Raw genomic sequence first — 18,385 nt, forward strand, 5'->3', positions numbered from 1 at the left:
ACTGTAAATATTGTAATCTTTTTTTTTTTACAGAATTTCACAACCCTTTTTCTTCTCTTCCTAACCACCCTTCCCCCCAAAATGAAAGACTTATTCGTAGAAATATTCATAGAAAACAGTTACCAAGGTCACATGACTCAGAATTCAAAAGTTGGCCTTGAGCAGGGATAGGGGTTTAAATAAGTTGGCCTATTGCATCATTAAAAAATGCAGTTTTGCTGCGCCAGCACCTCATTCCAATCTCACAAATTCTGGCTTTGGAACACTGTAATTCTTGATTTATACTAGACTCATAAGATCTCCTACATTCTGAACTTATGTCCATTTTAAAGCTATCTTGTAACTAAACTGCCACACAAATGGGACCATTTCTTTCCCCAAATGTCATAAATTCAATTTCTGCTGCTTTAGACAGCCTTTTTCTGAGAACATGACTAGTAACCATTTTTATATTTTTTCAGTCTTTACTTAATATGTTTTAAGTTAATGCATTCCAATTTAATTCACTTTTGATAGTAAAAGCTGCAATAATACATTTATTACGTGTTAGATTTTACACAGACTTAATAAACACAGACTTTTTTCCCAGCTTAATAAACTTTTAACCTCTTATTTAAAATAGGTATTGTACAGTAGCAATGGTCTCTGTACCATTGTCTGGGAGCACACCTGCATGGTTTGGTGGGGAATGAGAGGCAACCACTGGGGTGAGGTGAACTGCCCTCGATCTAATCCATGGGAAATCCATGTCTCAGAGTGGCTTCACTTGGGTCCACTGGTTTGTTTCCACCAGTCCAAGGAGAAGACAAAGCAAAGTTTCCTCATCTGGGACAGGCATGTTAAAGAGTGTGTGAGTGACACAACATTGATTTGTGGTTCCTAACATGTGCAACCAGTCTGCATTTTCTCAGCATCTCTAGTCAGTGTGTGCTTTGTGCACCACAATCTAAAAAAGGGTAGACAGTAAGTGAAATTATCCTTGTAGGATTACACCCAAAAGAAGTATTATCAGGTTTTCTTCCAAACTGTAGGGCAATTTTTGCCAGGTACAAACAGCTGAATAAATAGCTCCTGGCTTGTTGATATGACAGAGGAAAAAAAGAGATCTAATTTATCAGAGTTTATCACATGCATTTATCCTTACTTATTCTTTGTTTTTTTTTTTTTTTCCCGAGGATAAGTATATAAGACTCTGCATGGTGAATTTATGCCTGTTTGTATGAAAATTGGATAAAAAACTGGGTCAAAGTACTATTCTTAGCCACAGATGAAATGCTACTGACTTGTTGAAAATCCATTCTCATCTGTATGTTCTTGTCTATCAGATTTGGAACCTTGGTGTGAAGCAGTTTAATGTAAGTTGCTCTACTTAAAACACCATATTTTCTTAAAGTTCTCTAAAGCACATACCACTTGTACAGCAGAAGTTGCATTATGTGCAGCACATTCTCGTGGAAAGGTCTGTTTATCTCATCAAAGTGAAATTATATCTGTGTAGACATAATGTATAGTAGAAGTATATCTATGTACATATATATATGTATATAAAGTATCATGTTGCATGTTACAAATGTTGCACTTTACAAATTGCCTAGAATCTTAAAAATAATTTTCAGTATGACATACTGCCAACAAAAACATGGTACTGTAGCTTAAGACTTGGTATTTTTTTGTTATTTCAGTTTTCTCTTCTCTTAATAATGAGAAAAACAATATTGATTTTGGATATAACCATGAAAGAATGATGATTAAGAATTACAGAAATCTTTTGTCCCGGCAAGGTCCTTATAGCTCTCATGAAATTTTGAACTAGTGTACTTTGTTACCTCATTAATATAGGCCAGCAGTAAATTGTGGTTGGCACACTGCCCAGCACAGCACCATGATCAAGCCTCTGCTTTCTAGTAAATTAGAACCCAGCTTTTTATATCTGAGGTACACACATTTATGGGGGCATTAGATATGAAGTAATCTTTCATTTGCCTTTTGCTTTTCTACATGGCTGGCTTTAAACTAGGTCATGTAAAGGAAGTTATTTGTGGAATAGGGGAAACCTACACTAAATAGACCTGTAAGGTCCTTTCAACAGCAAGGAGGATTTGCTGAGATACATTTGAATGAATACCTGAAGAGGATCTTAGCTCCTATCTGGGTAATTATAAGATATGTGAATCAATATATGTGGGTTCCCAGGACCATGCATCTTTTGTGCATGACCACAGAACACACCACAGGACTGAATCCTGTTGAAGAAGCAGGACTAACCCTCTCAGTAGCAAAGCACATTAACAAAATTAAACCACTGGAATGAAGCAGGGAGAAATCACACCTTTAAAAATTGTTGGAAACACTTCAATCCATTACTTGTTGTATTCTGATGATTACCAGCAATTTCTTAATCACAGTTTGAGTAATTACTTGCCATTTGCTTGTATTTAAAAAGAATTTGCTCAGATTGTTTTAAGCAAGTCATCAACATTGCTTAAAAAAAGTAGTTAAATAAACTTACAGAGTTTACGATAGATTGATTTCGTGATCAGTAGACATGAAGATATTTCATAGCAGCCTGTTCAGGTAGTTATGTGACAAAAAGCAACAATTTCCAAAAATTGTTCTTTTCCTTAGATCTCTGCTGTATTTCAGGGGCCTTTTGGCTGTAATTTTCTCCTTGGTGTAATCATTTTAATGTATATCTCTTAAGGGCATGAAAGGAAAGTAAGCAATAACATGGCTCCTGTAAATGTGCATTTGTGACTAGTAACAATCTAGGAAAGGCAATCCTGGAAAACTGGACTGTAAAGAAGCTTCACAGGTTTCTAATATTTTTATATCTGTGTATTCTTCCTCTTAAATTAGTTAGGTGTGTCCTGCAAGCCTGTGCTTTTCATTGAGCCTATGAAATTACCAACAACAGTCCTAACCCACAGAGATAATTCCCTAAGAAACATCTTAGCTTCTCAATGCAAAAGTATCCTCTGATACCCTTGATGCTTAAACGCATCAGTTGCTTCTGCTTCACTCTCACCATGTAAAAGTGGTATGCTCCTAATGACTGATTCTTACCCACAGAACAAATGTTTTAATTAGCTGTGAGTATTTCCTTCCCCATAGAGCCCCTATTATACAGTGTCTCAGGTAGCTCTAAACTCCTAGAAGCTGACACAGAAGGCCAGGGGACAGTTTTCACAGACTCTGTACTTTAACTCATCCATGCAACACCAATTGTCACTGTCCCCAGCAGGACAGACTTCCATGGGGGGAGCCAGCAGGAGGTCAGGGTTTGTGTGCTGTACAATTGCAGACTGAGGCAGACACTGAACAATGCTTCAGTTTCTGAATGGAAAAAACAGGCTTCCATTTTGGTGCCAGTGTGACTAAATATGGAAATTAAGTATAGTAAACCCACAAGTGATGAAGTGAGTACAAACAAAGTCAGTGAAACTACACCTGCTTATACCACCTTTGAGTTTGGCACAGTGTAATTATTCCAAATATTATTGTAAAATCACTCTTTCATGTGTATGCCCAAAGATGGATGTACACAGCTATAGACTCTTTGGGTGGCTGATAGTAGGGGCCTTCTTTAAGTGCTACAGGCATTTCATATACAAATATTTTCTATGGTTTCCCTCCTCAGACCGAATAATATTGCTTCAGCCAACATAAACATGTGAACTCACCAATAGGTGGAAAATGGGAACTAAGATGTGAAAAAAACTCCCTAAAAAATTTGACTCCAAGAATCAAATACTGAGATTTTTGCCTTAGATGAGGCAAATAAACAATTCTGAAAACAGCCCATTACACATTAAGTCTAGGAAGAAGAACTTTTTATGGAGTTCTTGAAAGATTTTTCTGCCACCTCATAGCTGTTAAGAGGCAAAAATCAGCCTGGGAGACTGCAGCTACAGGGGCACAGAGGAGTTTGGAGTTCAGATTGCTTCTCAGAGCTTTTCTTCCCCCAGCATTCTGAAACCTGGACTTCTCTCTTTGCAAGCTACATGCTGAGCAGAGGCAGCAGGGTTCAAGGGAGCTGAGATTCACACTTTGGGTGTGAATCACTGTTTCTCCACAAATATTACTAGATAAAAAAAGAAGCAACATGAATACTTCATGAGTAGAAATGTCAGTAGTTTGGTTATAATGTAGATGACCAGGTCCAGAACTGTGCAGACCACCAGTGTTGTATTGCTCTGAATTCATGACTACTTATCAGAAATGGCCTTTAATTGATTTTGAAAAAGAAGTGTAGTGACGAGATATAGGGGTTATAAAAGGAGGACACTGTATATAGATTACCCAGGAATAGCCCACCTTTGCATTTCAAACATGAAAATCTCAAATTGTGGAAAAATGTCTTTATAACACACCACTTGAAAAATATGATGCAGGGACAAGGACAGCATGTTGGTGGCATCATCTCAAGTGGGGTTTTATATTTCTTCCAATTAATTTGGGATCTGATAGCACTTAGGCTAATAAAATTAAAAGCAAGTAAATGAGACCTCTAAAGAAATGGATTATCAAAAGGAAGGTTTAAACAAAGAAGATGTATTATATTGCTGAAAGTGAAAACACAAGAAAGTGTGAAGTGTGTACTAAGAAAGGAACATTTAGAAGATTTTTGAAAACATTCAGAAAACTGATCAAGTAAAATGTACTTATTTACACAAGTTTGGAAAACATGACCCTTTTTGATTTAATTTTCTTGGAGACCATGACTAAAGATGTACCTCTGGTTCTATCAAATTCATAAGTCTATCACTACTAAAAGTACACAATGGAAAAAGCAGAACTAGGAAATGATTTTTGAGAGATTACTTATCTTTATCATGGAGTGTGGAATGACAGTTCATGATCATAAACTCTATTTATTCTGTGCTCTATACTAGTATTCAAAATGTTAAAAAGCAACAATAACACAAGCACGAGAATATAGAGAGTGAATAATCTACTCTGAAAGATTGATTGAAATAAACTGCAAAAACAAAGAAAATTATCATTTCTAGACAATGTCAGTTGATTTGAAAGAGAGGAGAGGTGACAAGAGTGCTTAGAGAAAAAGTTTGGCAGGTAAGAGTGCAATTGTTCAAGCAAATAAAAATATTAAGAACTAAGAATGCAAAAGAGTTTAGCAAAGTATAACATGTATCTACTCCAGACTTTGTCGTGAATATTAGTATTCAGCTGTGCTAGGCTATATGAGACGGTGATAAATCAAGCAAGATTTGGAAAAGTCTCTGAAATCTTTATGTGAATCTCTGAGAATATCAAGCAGTGCTGGTCTTGCAAGGAGGGACAAATGCTCATCTGGGGAGTATTCTACAGTACATAAGGGAAAGACATATGTTGAACACAAATTCTTAGAATCCTTGCTTTACATTTTTTATTTAAAGCGCATTAAATAGTTTTCAGAAAGCTAAGCTTATAAGAAGGCAGGAATCAGAAAATTTCTTCTTAATCATTTGTATATGTGTAAGAGGCAGAGAAAATAAAATCTGGCTCCACAGGAGTGACCATAATCTGGAGTTAGCCTTTGTCCTGCACAGCGCTGCCTGGTCTGACAAAACCTGCACCAGCACATGATGCTCAGCAAACTTTCCTGGCTTTACCTGACTTTGTTTTAATACACAGCAAGAGATTCTAAATGAGGCTGTAATTCTGGGTTTGACAATTAATGCCACTAACATTTGGCTTGAGTTTTCATCCCCAAGAGCAATATCCCCAGGCAGTCGTGTTTGTTCTCTTCCCAGCCCTGCCATGAGCTGAAGAGGGCTGGGGCTCCCTGAAGCCTGGAGCTGCCCAAGCCCCGCAGGGCCAGGAGAACTGACAGCCCTGCTTGCTCCATGGGTGCTCTTTGCTCCATTTGTGTCCAGGCAGCAGGGGAACTCCTTGGTGACACTGCCAACTTAAACTGTTTGAGAAGTGCTAGCCTCAAGCTGAAAGTCTCAATACCTATGACATTTAATGTAGATTTTATTCACGGTGTGTTAGATACCAAATAAAATATCTGATCAAGGATTAAGTTTCAAGGAGGTGGAATCCACCATATTACTAATAATATTTAAGATGGAGGAGATCATTTGAAGAGGATGTTTGAAGACAATAGCCTACTTTTTTTGTGAGAATAACTGTAGGCACTAAAATAAAAATCTTAGTTTTATTATTCACTGCAATTGAATATCACAATGGTGTTTAATATGCTGTAATATCAGCATTTCTGCATAATTTCATGTTATGGAAGGGACATAAATACATTTTTCCCCTCACCTTTATCATCCAGGCAAAATCCTGCTGCCAAACAATAAGGGAAAGTTTGGTATATTCCAAGTCCAGAGTGTCATTTCACACTGATGCCACTTTGAAATATATTTTCAAGACGGCAGATTTGAGAGGAAAAAAAAAAGAGAGAAAATACTGGATACAATTAAAGGAACTGGATATTTTTCTTTGTAATTTATTAGCTGTTCCAAATGGAAAGATTTCCTTTGAGTAAGTCTGGGAATGAAACCATCCCAATTACAGGATGTCAGTTAGATATTAGGGATAAAAGTGCATAGTAATGAGCACAATGAATAGAAATGGAATTTCTTATCTGTCTTTTTGTTTTTTAGTTCTGGAAAGACAAAATTTTTGATCAAATTTCACCAATCAGTAGTGTAATTTAATAAATTTTGTCTAACAGTCTCTGTCTTATTTAAAACTCTATGTCTTATTTGGTTTCACATCCGCTATTCAAACAAACAAAAAGACCTGAATGCTCTGCCAAGCACACTGTCTTTCCCTGAGTAGATAGCAAAATATGTACATTTATTTCAGTATTGTGGTAGCACTGAGAAGCTTGACTCATGGAACCCGCTGTGCCAGGGATGTAAAGTGATGCTTACTTGAGTTTAAAGAAAAGACTCATGAAGGAAAAAGTGAAGTCTTCTGCAGAAAGCACAATATGTATGTGCTAAGGTTTTCTGAGAAAGCAAGCTGTCTCTAAAATTGAAGACCAATAGGCAATATGTATTTTCATAGTTGAGGTCCAACCAGAACCAAATAGAGATAGAAAAGAATATAGGATTAGTTAAAAAAATATCTCCACCTTTATTTCTAGTACAGAGAGTGTTTTCCTGCACCTAGGGTAGGTACTATTTCTCTTTGGACCAGCCAAATGAAACAAGCTGTATTACAAGCAAAGTGACAATGTATATTACAAATAGTTTAGTTAAAATAAGAAGTGATCTGAGCCTTTGGCGATCCTTCAAACCAAATTGAACTCAAACCTTTGACATTTCAGTTACATTGTCTTCTGCCTCATCGTACATTTCTCATGGTATAGTGTCATGCTGAAATGCCCAGAGGTCTTCTATTCAAAAAGGGCAGCGATAGGCACCTTGCCACTTCCTACTGGACTATGGATTTGTCAGAGAAAGAAAGTTAGAGCTGTGGGGAGGGGGCATTTTCTCCTTCAAGGCAAATACTGTTGGTAGGGAGAGGGCAGGCCCTTTTTCCATGATGCATGTTAACCTCCAAGGAGAGCATTGATGATGGATGACTGCCAAACTTCCATGAAAGAATGTTGTTATGCCCTAAAGAAAGAACAATAACATCCACAACCCAAATTCAGAGACAGTTCACTTGGTTTGGTTATGGCAGACCTAATAAAGATTCTAGTAATAAAACTACCAATACATTTTCTATATTCAATTAGATCTAGCTGGAAGAAAATCAACAAAATATTACACAGTCATTTCCCCCTGGATTTGAAAAATTCAGTCATTAAATTTCCTTTCCCAAATAAACCCAAGACATTTATAGTTGTATCTAACAAAACAGAAACTGATCTGTAGCTTGCAGTAATGTATCTTTTTAAGCTCATGAGAAGTATTGACTGGAAAGACACCAGGTATTCTGTGATTAAAAGTGTATTAATAATTTACTGAAGATTATTGAATGATTCAAGATGAATTGTCTGTTTATATCATTGATGCCAGTATGATTAATTCAAATCTCCTGCTAGGTTTAAGAGGACAGAATTAGAGATATAACTACAAGAACCCTCTTGATCCACAGTTAGTATGTCAATAGCTGTTGCATCCTTTAGCTAAATGAGTGGTGGAAAGTATTTCAGTAATTTCTGGGTTCTTTTCCCAACAATAATAGAGTTAATATAAATTGTTAAAAGATGTGACAGATGGGAAATCTTTAATGTTTGTGATACACACACACACACACACACACACACATATACACACATTTTTCTGAGTAGAAGGATTCTCCAGGCTGACAGTGACGCACTATGGATCTTATGCAGATGCTATTGCAAAATCATTAGGATGCACATGTGTGGAAAAGACATGCTTTATCTGTATGAGTATTTAGACACTAACAGCTAAAAGTTCATCTTAAATCAAAGAGAAAGTCAGCACAAACCCGGAGTGAGTCAGTTAGAAGCTACAAGTGGATCTTTACAAACTTTCCATACCCACATGTTGATAAAGTTCAGATCCAAAGGCTTTTTTTCTTTTCATACTTCCTGAATCAAAACTTTAGAACAGACTGGCAGCTAAAGTATGTCACAAAATCTGAATTCTGCTTCTTACTGTCATCAATCTTCCTGTGCAACTTGAAGCAAACACTTTAACAATTAGTGTCTCTTTTCTGTCGCCTCTAACACAAGGATTGTAAAACGCTAGGTGTACGAAAGCAGGGTAAGATAAATTGCTGATACTTGTAAAACATTTGGAAACTTCAGCAATGAGCCCTTAGAGAAGTACAAAGTATTGTTGGCTATGTGATAAATTAAGGACAAGGTCACATTCCCAGTGAAGTGGCAAAGTTGTTGATGATTAAATACTCACTGATTTATTTCTTTCTTTCTGGGACTTAGACTCATTAGAAGAATAAATTGCATTTATTTTAAAATAATCTATACTTACAAACTTTGCATTTTGCATAAATTGGAATGTTTTCATGGAGAAAATTCAACATTCTTACACAAGTATAAAATTAAAGTCATACACATGATTGACTTTGGAAAGCGTTGTTTTATATGTGATGTTACTCTCACTGTTTCTCCACATTCTTGAGTGTTGCATTTGTACATAAATTTAAAATGCATTTATTAATAATTTTCATTTATTGTCAAAATGAGTATTGATTTACTTCTGAAATTTAGTTTATTTCACATTACCTCTAACATCAAACAAGATAACAGGATGCTATTGGCATTGCTGAAAGCCAATGTAGGATTATGCCTGTTTATTATCTTAAGCAACCATGCAAGCTAAGCTGCAATGAGTCCTACACAAGGGGCAATATTCATATATTAAATCTGACATGCAGTCCAGATACCACAGGAAAAAAAAATCACTTTATCCTGGTTTCCACTGGTTTATGTGTTCTTTCTGCCTATATTTTTCTGCCTTCCACTCAAAAGTTTTTGATTCGTTTGGAAGAAGGTGTTCACTATCAGGTGACCACAAAAAAGTAAGGGACAGTTTCTGAATGTGCCCCAGCTGGGAGAATTTTTTGGGATCCTGTCTGACATAAAGTCATGTGTTGAAGAGACAGATGATGGCTTTTAGGGTTCATGTTTTGCCACCACATCCAACAGTCACCATTATTATTGGCAGAAACTGCTGCAACGACTGCCATGAGGGAAATTTCTTTCCTCTGGCTGTCTCAGAGGGTAAGGCAGCACTTGTGCATTATGTGTTGCAAAACACAATATAAGCAAATTAATTTTCTCTGTGGAACTATAACCCAAAAAATCTACTTAGTACAAACTTAGGATCGATATTTTGAAACAAAAGCAAATTGATTTCCAATGCTAGTTCAGTATTTTAATGGTTGTAATGTAAGAGATAAATAACAGAGTTGTTTCAGGTTGTTTATTTCTATGTATTCCAATTTCAGTGAAAATACATTCTACTACCATTCATTGCTGATACAAAACCTGCAGTGCAATGTACAATGAACAGGGTCAACTTAAACAAGTTAAAAAATAGGACATGTAACAAGTGCTCTGTATTTCAGCCAGTGTTTTGAAAGGGATGAAGCTCTCTTAAGCTAAGCCCTGAATTTAAACTGAAGGCAACAATTCCTGTTACTATGCACCACTCTGGTATTATTTTTGCTCTGCTAATATTCTTCTGCAGCATTTTATAGTGACAGGAATGTATTGCAGGGGTCAGCACTGTGGTTAGCTTGAGCTCATTCAGATAACTCCTGGGTATATGTATATTAGAGCAGAGCTTTCCAAAAGGTTCTTTTGAAATTCTTTTCTAAAGGATTATAATTTCACTATTTCATTATATTAGACACAGGAAAATGTCACACAGAATTTACTGTTATCAATATGTGCAATAAATCTTCTCATATTCTCACTTCATCATTTGTATATTTTAGAAAATTAATTTAATCAAATGTTCATTAGCAGTGATAATTAATTACAGCAAAGATCATCAGACAACATATACATGTTGCCAAATGATCACCATGATGTTCTTTTGACAGAGTTGTTATAGCACAAATGTTCACACATTTTTATGCAGACATTTTACTAGCACATGACAAACTGGCTATAAATCTGCATTTAAAGCTCTATAAATTACAGATGCACTAGATATTATTGAAATATATTTTACTTTCATTAATTATGTCATTTTGAATTATAAATGCAAATTCAAATACTATATACATTATGTCCATAGTGAAAAAATTGATTAATGTTACTTATTTCTAAGAATATCTTACAAATTGCCCAGAGGCATCATGTGTTTACTAATCTATCAGTAAATTGAAAATTCACTCTTTTCCAGAAAGTCTGCATATATTATGAGGAGTGGCATGACTTGAAATTCTTGCTGCCTGGAAAAGAGGGATAGCTTTTTATTTAGGGCACAAGGCTTGGGGGAAGCGTATTCAGTCACTTTGCCATAGATTTCCTGTGACTTTGGGTAACTCATCCTGTCTGTCAATGGTTCATTCTTTTATTTTTAAAATAGCAATGAGAGTGTTCTCTCTGAATTACTGTTTGCTTTACCCATTTGTGTTTTGGGGCAGGAATGGGGGAGACCATAATTGTTTTTTTCCAAGGCTTAAAAAATGAGGCCATATTCTCGGTTCAGGCTTTTAAGATACTGCCATGCTATATTGTAATAATATAATTATTATTGCTCTGACAAAACCATTAATTTAATTGCCCTTTCTGATTCTTGAAAGCACTGCTGGCTCCTGAGTATTCCATGCTATAACCAGGTAGATGAAAACAGAACAGAATCATTGAAATAAATCCCCGCTAAAACTGTGAGGAGTTTGTCTGCTTCCCTTTCCTCAGTATTCAATGTTTCCATATGTCTCTGGGTGAAAAGTCTCCCTTGTGCAGTCAAAGCCTTGGTTTTCTTTGAGCTATACAAGAATATTTCTTGATGGTATATTAAAATTTGTTGGAGGATAGTGACAGTGGGCAACTAATGCAGCTGTTAAGAATGTTTATAAATAATTAGTGGCAACTAATAATCTGGGAGACAGCAGTGGTTTTTTGGACCTTTTTCAAAAGCTAATGAAAGATGAATATGCCTGAGACATCATTTAAAAGTTCCAGAAAGACAATCAGGCCCATCTCAAGTTGTCTGTACCCAAAATTACTAGAGGAGTGGAAGACATACGCATGGGCTCATAACCCAAGTGTTTGCCCTGAGCTTGGCTGATCTCATTCTTTAGAGTTAAATCTCTGTGTGGACTTGGAGCTGGGAAACCCCATGCAGCAAATTTGCCTAAGTATTTTTTGAAACCCAGCCAAAGAAATTAGGTCTATTTGGCTAAAACCTGTACTACTCCTTCACAGTATAGTGACAGGTTCATCTGTACTTAAATTCTGGCACTGTTAGAACTGGAAATTTAATATAGGAGTTTCCTTTAGCTCACCCCCCAGGAGGCAAAGATACATCAAGGCTCTTCAGCGAAGATTTTGTTGTATTGGAAAACCCTGCAATGCCCAGACACAACATGGAAAACTTAGACTAGGGAGAGTCCTTTGGCTCGGTACATTTTCATGCTTTTGTTGGTATGACTCAGAACCACTGAGCATACTTTTCTTTTTGAAATGTTTTACAGTCCTGCAATGTTGTTTTTCATAGTGGAGTCAGTGTATGGGAGAGCAAGCCAAGAATAGCAATTAGCTACTTAGGCTGTCCAGTTCTTACTCCAACCAGAGTGTTAGATCAGCCTTTCAAACAATGGTGACAACATCTCTATTAAAGTTGGGGCCTGGTTCAGTAAAAACAGATCACAGGCATCTGTGTTAAGTCATCTTGCTAAGTCTTTCCCTTTTTATTACACTTCTCGTATCATCCCACTGTCAACACAGAGCAAGCCAGCAGATTCCAGGTGCAGTCCTGGGAAACCTGCCCACTTTTGCTCACCACAGTGACAGTTTATAAGGAAAAATTTGGTTGTTTTTTTGTTTTTTTTTTTTTTTTTTAAAGAAAAGAAGCCCAAATGAAAATTTATGATGAAGGTTTTATTAAAATGTCAGGCATTCCTTTAAAATTAACTCAGGGAAAAAACCTACTGTTTCAGAGCTCTCAAAAGAGTGGGTAATGCTCACAAATTAGATATTGTTCTTTTCAGGTTATCAGACAGAATTCTATTCTTTCTCTCTGGCAAAGGAATTTAACATTGATAGTTCTTATTAATTGCTATCATCTTTCATTAGGATTTTTCTGTCAGCATCTGTTGTTCAGCAACTCTATAGACCAACTGTGTTTCTACTCTGAACCACTAAATTGATACAAATGCTAATTTTTTTTCAATGGATTTTGGTTTTGGCTTGGAACTTTGGGAGGACAGAGAGGAAAAACAAGTGACTGAGTAGGAAAATGAAGAGATTAGATCTGAAGTCTCCTAAATGAAAATACCAGGCAGGTATATTTACATAATGCAGAGTCTAAGACTTTTTATGCTTTTGTACAGAATCATATAAGAAAAGATACTATGCAATAGTTGAGATCCAGCTATCTTGGGTGCAGACTGAGCCTGGTTAACTCAACTTTTAAAAAACCATATCTATGCAAGGCTAAAAGTAAAATGTTCATTTGGTTTATTGGGTCTTGTCCTGACAGACAAGTATAAGGTTGCAAATTTGGCAGAGCAAAACCAGAGTTAAACGTGGTTGTATATCACTTTCGTCTGGCTGAAGACAACCTACACTGCTCCCCCTGAGCAGGAAGCCCTGTGTTACTGAAAACTCTTCTGATGTATTTCAGGAGCATCTGATTGCCAGTTACTGGCTGAAGATAATGATCGGTTACATTCTCACCTGTCCCTCTTCCACATGCCTGAAGTTTCTGGTTTGTCCAATTATGAGGCTTTGCCCTGTCCCCCATGGGCAGAGGATAAAGAAGCAGCCCTTCTACTGGGGAATTGACTTAGGTCACCAGATTGTCAGGCTGCCTCTTGGCTGGATGCAGGCTGTTAAAAAGGAGAAATTCCTTCCACCTTTGTTTTGATTATAGAAATCTCATGTCTGATCATCAAGAATCCTAGTGGGAAAATGTTGTCTTATGTGAGAGGGCAGGGAAAGTAAAATTAGGAGAGATAAAGAAATAAAAAATACTAATCAACCAGTAAGCATAACTTTGCTTCAAATTTGCAATGCAGTATACATTTCCCTAAATTTCCTCTTTTTTTCCTTTTTTTTTTCTTTTTTTTTTAAATAAGATTGCTTCATGTAGTTTTGAAGGTAATGGCAATTTATTTTAATAGGAAACTGTGATTTGTGGAAGGAAACAAGTACGGGTTAGACATAATACAAGGTTCAATAATACAAAGTTCATGCTATTAACTGCCAGCCTATTTACAGACTGAGCTGAGAACTTCTGGCACAGGTTGCTTTCACTTAAATTGAGCATATCTTGGTAGAATTTAGTACCCTAACCAATGGTTTCAAAGGAGCCTTGATGTCAGCAGATACTACTAATAATTTGTGCTAGTGATGCATAAAAACTTGTGAGTGCCTGTTACCTCTTGGAAATCCCTCTTATTCCCATCACTGGTCTCTTCTAGTAATATGCTTCTCTAGAAACTGTGGGTTATATGTTACCCATGTTTCTGTAAATATCTCATTTCTATTGTGAGGTGGAGCTTTTTGAGCATAATTCCATACTATTTGTTTTGTACAGTGACAGAACTTGTAAACAGCTCTCTGCGTCTAATAAATGAGTTAAACTCATAATGAGTATTGCAGCAATGAATCCATAGAGAAGGAAATGTCTTATTTATATTGTTACCAAATTAAGAACATCATCAAAAAGGCAGTTAATTAAGGTATGTAAAAACTACAATTATTATCATCAATCACTTCCACATGATGGCAAATATATAGAGCATGGAGAAACCCTCATCTGCCCTAGAGGAAAGCCTCAGAGAGACAGGTGCTAATAATGAAAGGCATGCCAAGATTATTTTTCAGGGAAAACAAGATAGGAACTTCTGTGAGAAAATAAGTTTTATGGAGGGATTAGAAGGTGATAAAAGGTGGGTGTGGGGAGAGTACGAGTTAGTTCACTGTAGCCTCAAGAAGGGGCATTAGAGAATGTAATAAAGATTGCTGTAACAAACAGAAATGAAGAAAGAATAAAAAAAATCAGACATGAAACCGAAGAGACAGCTTTATTGTGTGATTTATAATGAAGTTTTGTGGAACTTCAAACAGGATATTATCTTGAATTCGATACTGTTAAAAAAAAATAAAAGGGAAATTGAGAAAAAGATTCAAGAAATGACTTGATATGATTGAAGCAGAATAGCTGGAGATAATTTAATCAGTGGTGTTTTATACAGACACTTCCAGGAATGGGGAGATGGGGAAACAGAGAAGGCTGGTGAAGAAGGATTTATTAAGTTGTATCAGTCAAGTTGAGAGAAGAGAGGATGAGACCACCAAATTTTTGTCGACATTCTGAGGTGAGAATGAGAGTCACTCATACTGAACAAGACAAAATAGCAAAGCTTTTCCAGCCAAATTTATTGCAGCTTCCACGAGAGGTTTTTCTTTATTCAGTATCTCATCTGAGGAAAAAGGTTCATTAAATACATTCACCAATATCTGCACAGCTAATGAAAGTAGTGTGTTTTCTAGAAAGGCTTTGTAGGAGCATACATAGCATCAGATCATTCTTTCCCTTGAGAAGAGAGGATTTAGTAAATAGCACAGAGGCAAATCTTGTATAGCAGGCTTAATCTTCCAGGTTTTCTTATTTTCTTTCTCTGGCCATAGAGGCTTTTTTTTGTTTGTTTGTTGTTTTTTGGGTTGGTTTTTTGTTTTTTGTTTGTTTGTTTGTTTTGTTTTGTTTTGTTTTTTGGTTTTTTGGTGGTGGTGTTGTTTCCTCCTCCTCTTCTCCCCCCAGGGAGTAGGAAAGAAAATAAATGTATACTTGCTTGAGTCAGGTTTTGAGCCAAGTCCTTTCTGACCTTTGTATTCATGGGAGCTACTTATGCTTAAAAGGAGGTTGGATATAATGGTCATGGGTTCAGTGAAGAGAGAACTTCATACCACATCATTTTATAATGCATATTTTCTTTCATAATCACAGTGAAATATTTGAAATAAAAAGGTTGAGCTAGGTCTTATGAGTCATAACCACAGTGCAGAGCAGCCTACACATGTGCAGGGCCTGTAGTTTTAAAAGTTATTGCTTCACCTTTAATTTTGAGGTCATATATATGACTTTCCCTTTTCTTTGTTGAAAACGTGCACTTCTGTAATGCAGAGGCCTGTGCCTGGTGCTTGTGAAAAGTGCCAGAATGGCAGTTCTATAAGGCAAAAGTAGGTCAGTTCTGTGCAGCAAGAACAACTTGGGCAGCAGCATAAAGTCTTCCCATGGCCTCCCAGTATGTTCCAGTTGAAGGTAGACTGAATCTAATAGCTCCAAGGAGAACCCATAGAGGTCAGAGGGACATTTTGAGGGGCACCCCTCACGTCCCTGCTGGATCTGTAAGAGTGGCAGCACCAGGCATTGCTGCACTGGACCCTGTTCTGCCTTTGCTGCAGCCCACAAATTTTACCAGCTTGCTGCACTCCTGGCAGAAACTACAAAGCATCCTTACTTTCCTGAGATATTCAGCATTTATTCCACAAAATTCTGAAAAGGAAATGAGAGCAGGAACAATACTGAAAGGACATCCAAGAAACCAAAACATTTTTGCGACCTTTTTTTTCTTGTAACTTTTTTTTTTGTAATTCCAAACATGGTGACATTATGTTCACATCAAGCATGTGCTGTAAAATTGCACTTGTCAAGCGTTTAGTTTGGCAGAAATGTAGAGGAGGAGATGCTGAGCCAAGAAATGTTTCTCCTTTTCTCCCTCATAAAATGGAGAGCTCAAGAACAAATGAGAGTCTGTTCACTGTGTTATATTAGTGTGTGCGGGACCGTTAGTTTTTCCAGTACATACTTTCATTTTCAGATGGTTTTAAGTTAGCAGTGGACATTCAATAGGGACTGAAATCCCTCAAGAAAAAGGCACTGAAGATATGATACAACTTCTCATAGCACATTACTTTACGAAGTACGCTTACGTCTTTCTGATTTCTGGACCAGAATCAGACTGGAAGTTTTTGGGATCAAGAACAGTCTCTTCATTCTGTTGGAGCACATGGCCCATTCTAATCCATGAATTAATTCCATCTAAGCCAGAACCAAAAAGACAGTATAGCAATATAACAGTGAGATTAGAAACTGTGTAACAAATCACTCATACCATGCAATATTTACATATATCAGAGATAGCTCCTTTCCTCTGCTGCAGTTTGCAAACACTTAACCAAATTTTGCATCTCTATGTGATCTGAATGGCTGTTACAGCCAAAAAAAAGGGCATATAACAAGAACATGTGTTAATCAATTGCTGCAGAGGACAAAAGGAGCAGTGGTAAATCATCTCACACTCCTGCAGCCAGAGGAATTGTACTTGCCTCTCGGGGACCCTCAACAGGGCTTGCTATTGCCAGCCAGATGTGGCCAGGCTGTTTCAGCCATACAGGAGTTAACACAATCCTAAGCTACATCTTGACTGGACAAATCAGCAAAACCTGACAAGAGAAACTCCCTGAAAAGCTCAAACAAATGTAATTTTAATAGTGCTGTGCCTGACAATACCAGCAAACTACAACTCTGAGATAGCTCTGTACTCTCTGGACATGTGTGGTGTGAGATTTTCATTGCAAGTAGTTACAAGAAGATTTTTCATGGAGTTACATTTCACTCATGATGAGTATCTGTGGCATATATTAGAGTATTATTTTCCTTTAGGGACAAACTGTCCTCTCTTCTGGTTTGTCTTACAGGCTTAACAATACGTAAGTTTAGCCACCTGAGTATTCCATTTAAACACATTCATAATTTTCCAAATATTTTGCAAACCAGATTATAGCATCTGAGTAAAAAATCACAATAGCAGTTTCTTGCTGGGTGAGAAGAATTTAAAGAAAATTTATCTTGAAAGAGTATGAGGAAAACACACATTATTGTTAAAAAGTAATAATTAAACATCCTCTGTTCTATCTGGAAGTACAGACCCATTATAAATAAACAAGTGCAATACAAAACCCTGAAACATTTATTCTTTTTAATGGACTTTTAAGTCAGTTTCTCTAGTTGTTGATGAATGCAATTAAATTAAATTAAATTACAAGAAATGTCAAGAAGAAAACAAATTTATAAATAATAAAGCCCACAATAAATTTGCAATTGCTTGTCCATATGAAGGTCTTGGAGAAAGTTCATTTCAGCAAGGATAGAATTGACACTATTGGAGCTTTAGCAGGGACAATTATTATCATTGCAAATTACTTAAACTATTAAACTGAGAATAATTCAGAAATATCATTAGCAGTCAAATTACTTAAAAAAACTTGTTTTCTTTCTCCTTTGTTTAATTTAAACTTAATGTCTGATTATTCTCACACAAGCAGAAAATGCTGATAAATAATTCCAGAGCATGCCTAAACATCTCCCTTCACAGCTAGCTTCTAATTTGATCTCAGGAGACCCTTCTTGGTAGCTGAATAAAATATTTTCATTTATTCTAGAAGAGCCTACATCACCATACGTTTTTAATCTCATGTTGCTTGGTAATGCTGCTAGATGAGGTCCTCAGCAAATCATTAAACTTGTTCAATAACAACATTACAAAACACAAGAGATTTACCCTTAGCGAAACAAAGAAGTTTTTCAAACATGGGGAAAAAAACCCCCAACAAAAACCTTTAATAAGCAACTTTAGTTTCTAGGGTAGTTTCAGATATTATTTAACATGTTAAACTTCCTGGTGTGCACAGCACAAGACTGAGGGGACTTCAATTCAGCATCGAAGTGGTTTGAAAAAGCCA

Source organism: Corvus hawaiiensis, chromosome 9, assembly GCF_020740725.1.
Source record: "Corvus hawaiiensis isolate bCorHaw1 chromosome 9, bCorHaw1.pri.cur, whole genome shotgun sequence".
In the NCBI taxonomy this organism is placed as follows: Eukaryota; Metazoa; Chordata; class Aves; order Passeriformes; family Corvidae; genus Corvus; species Corvus hawaiiensis.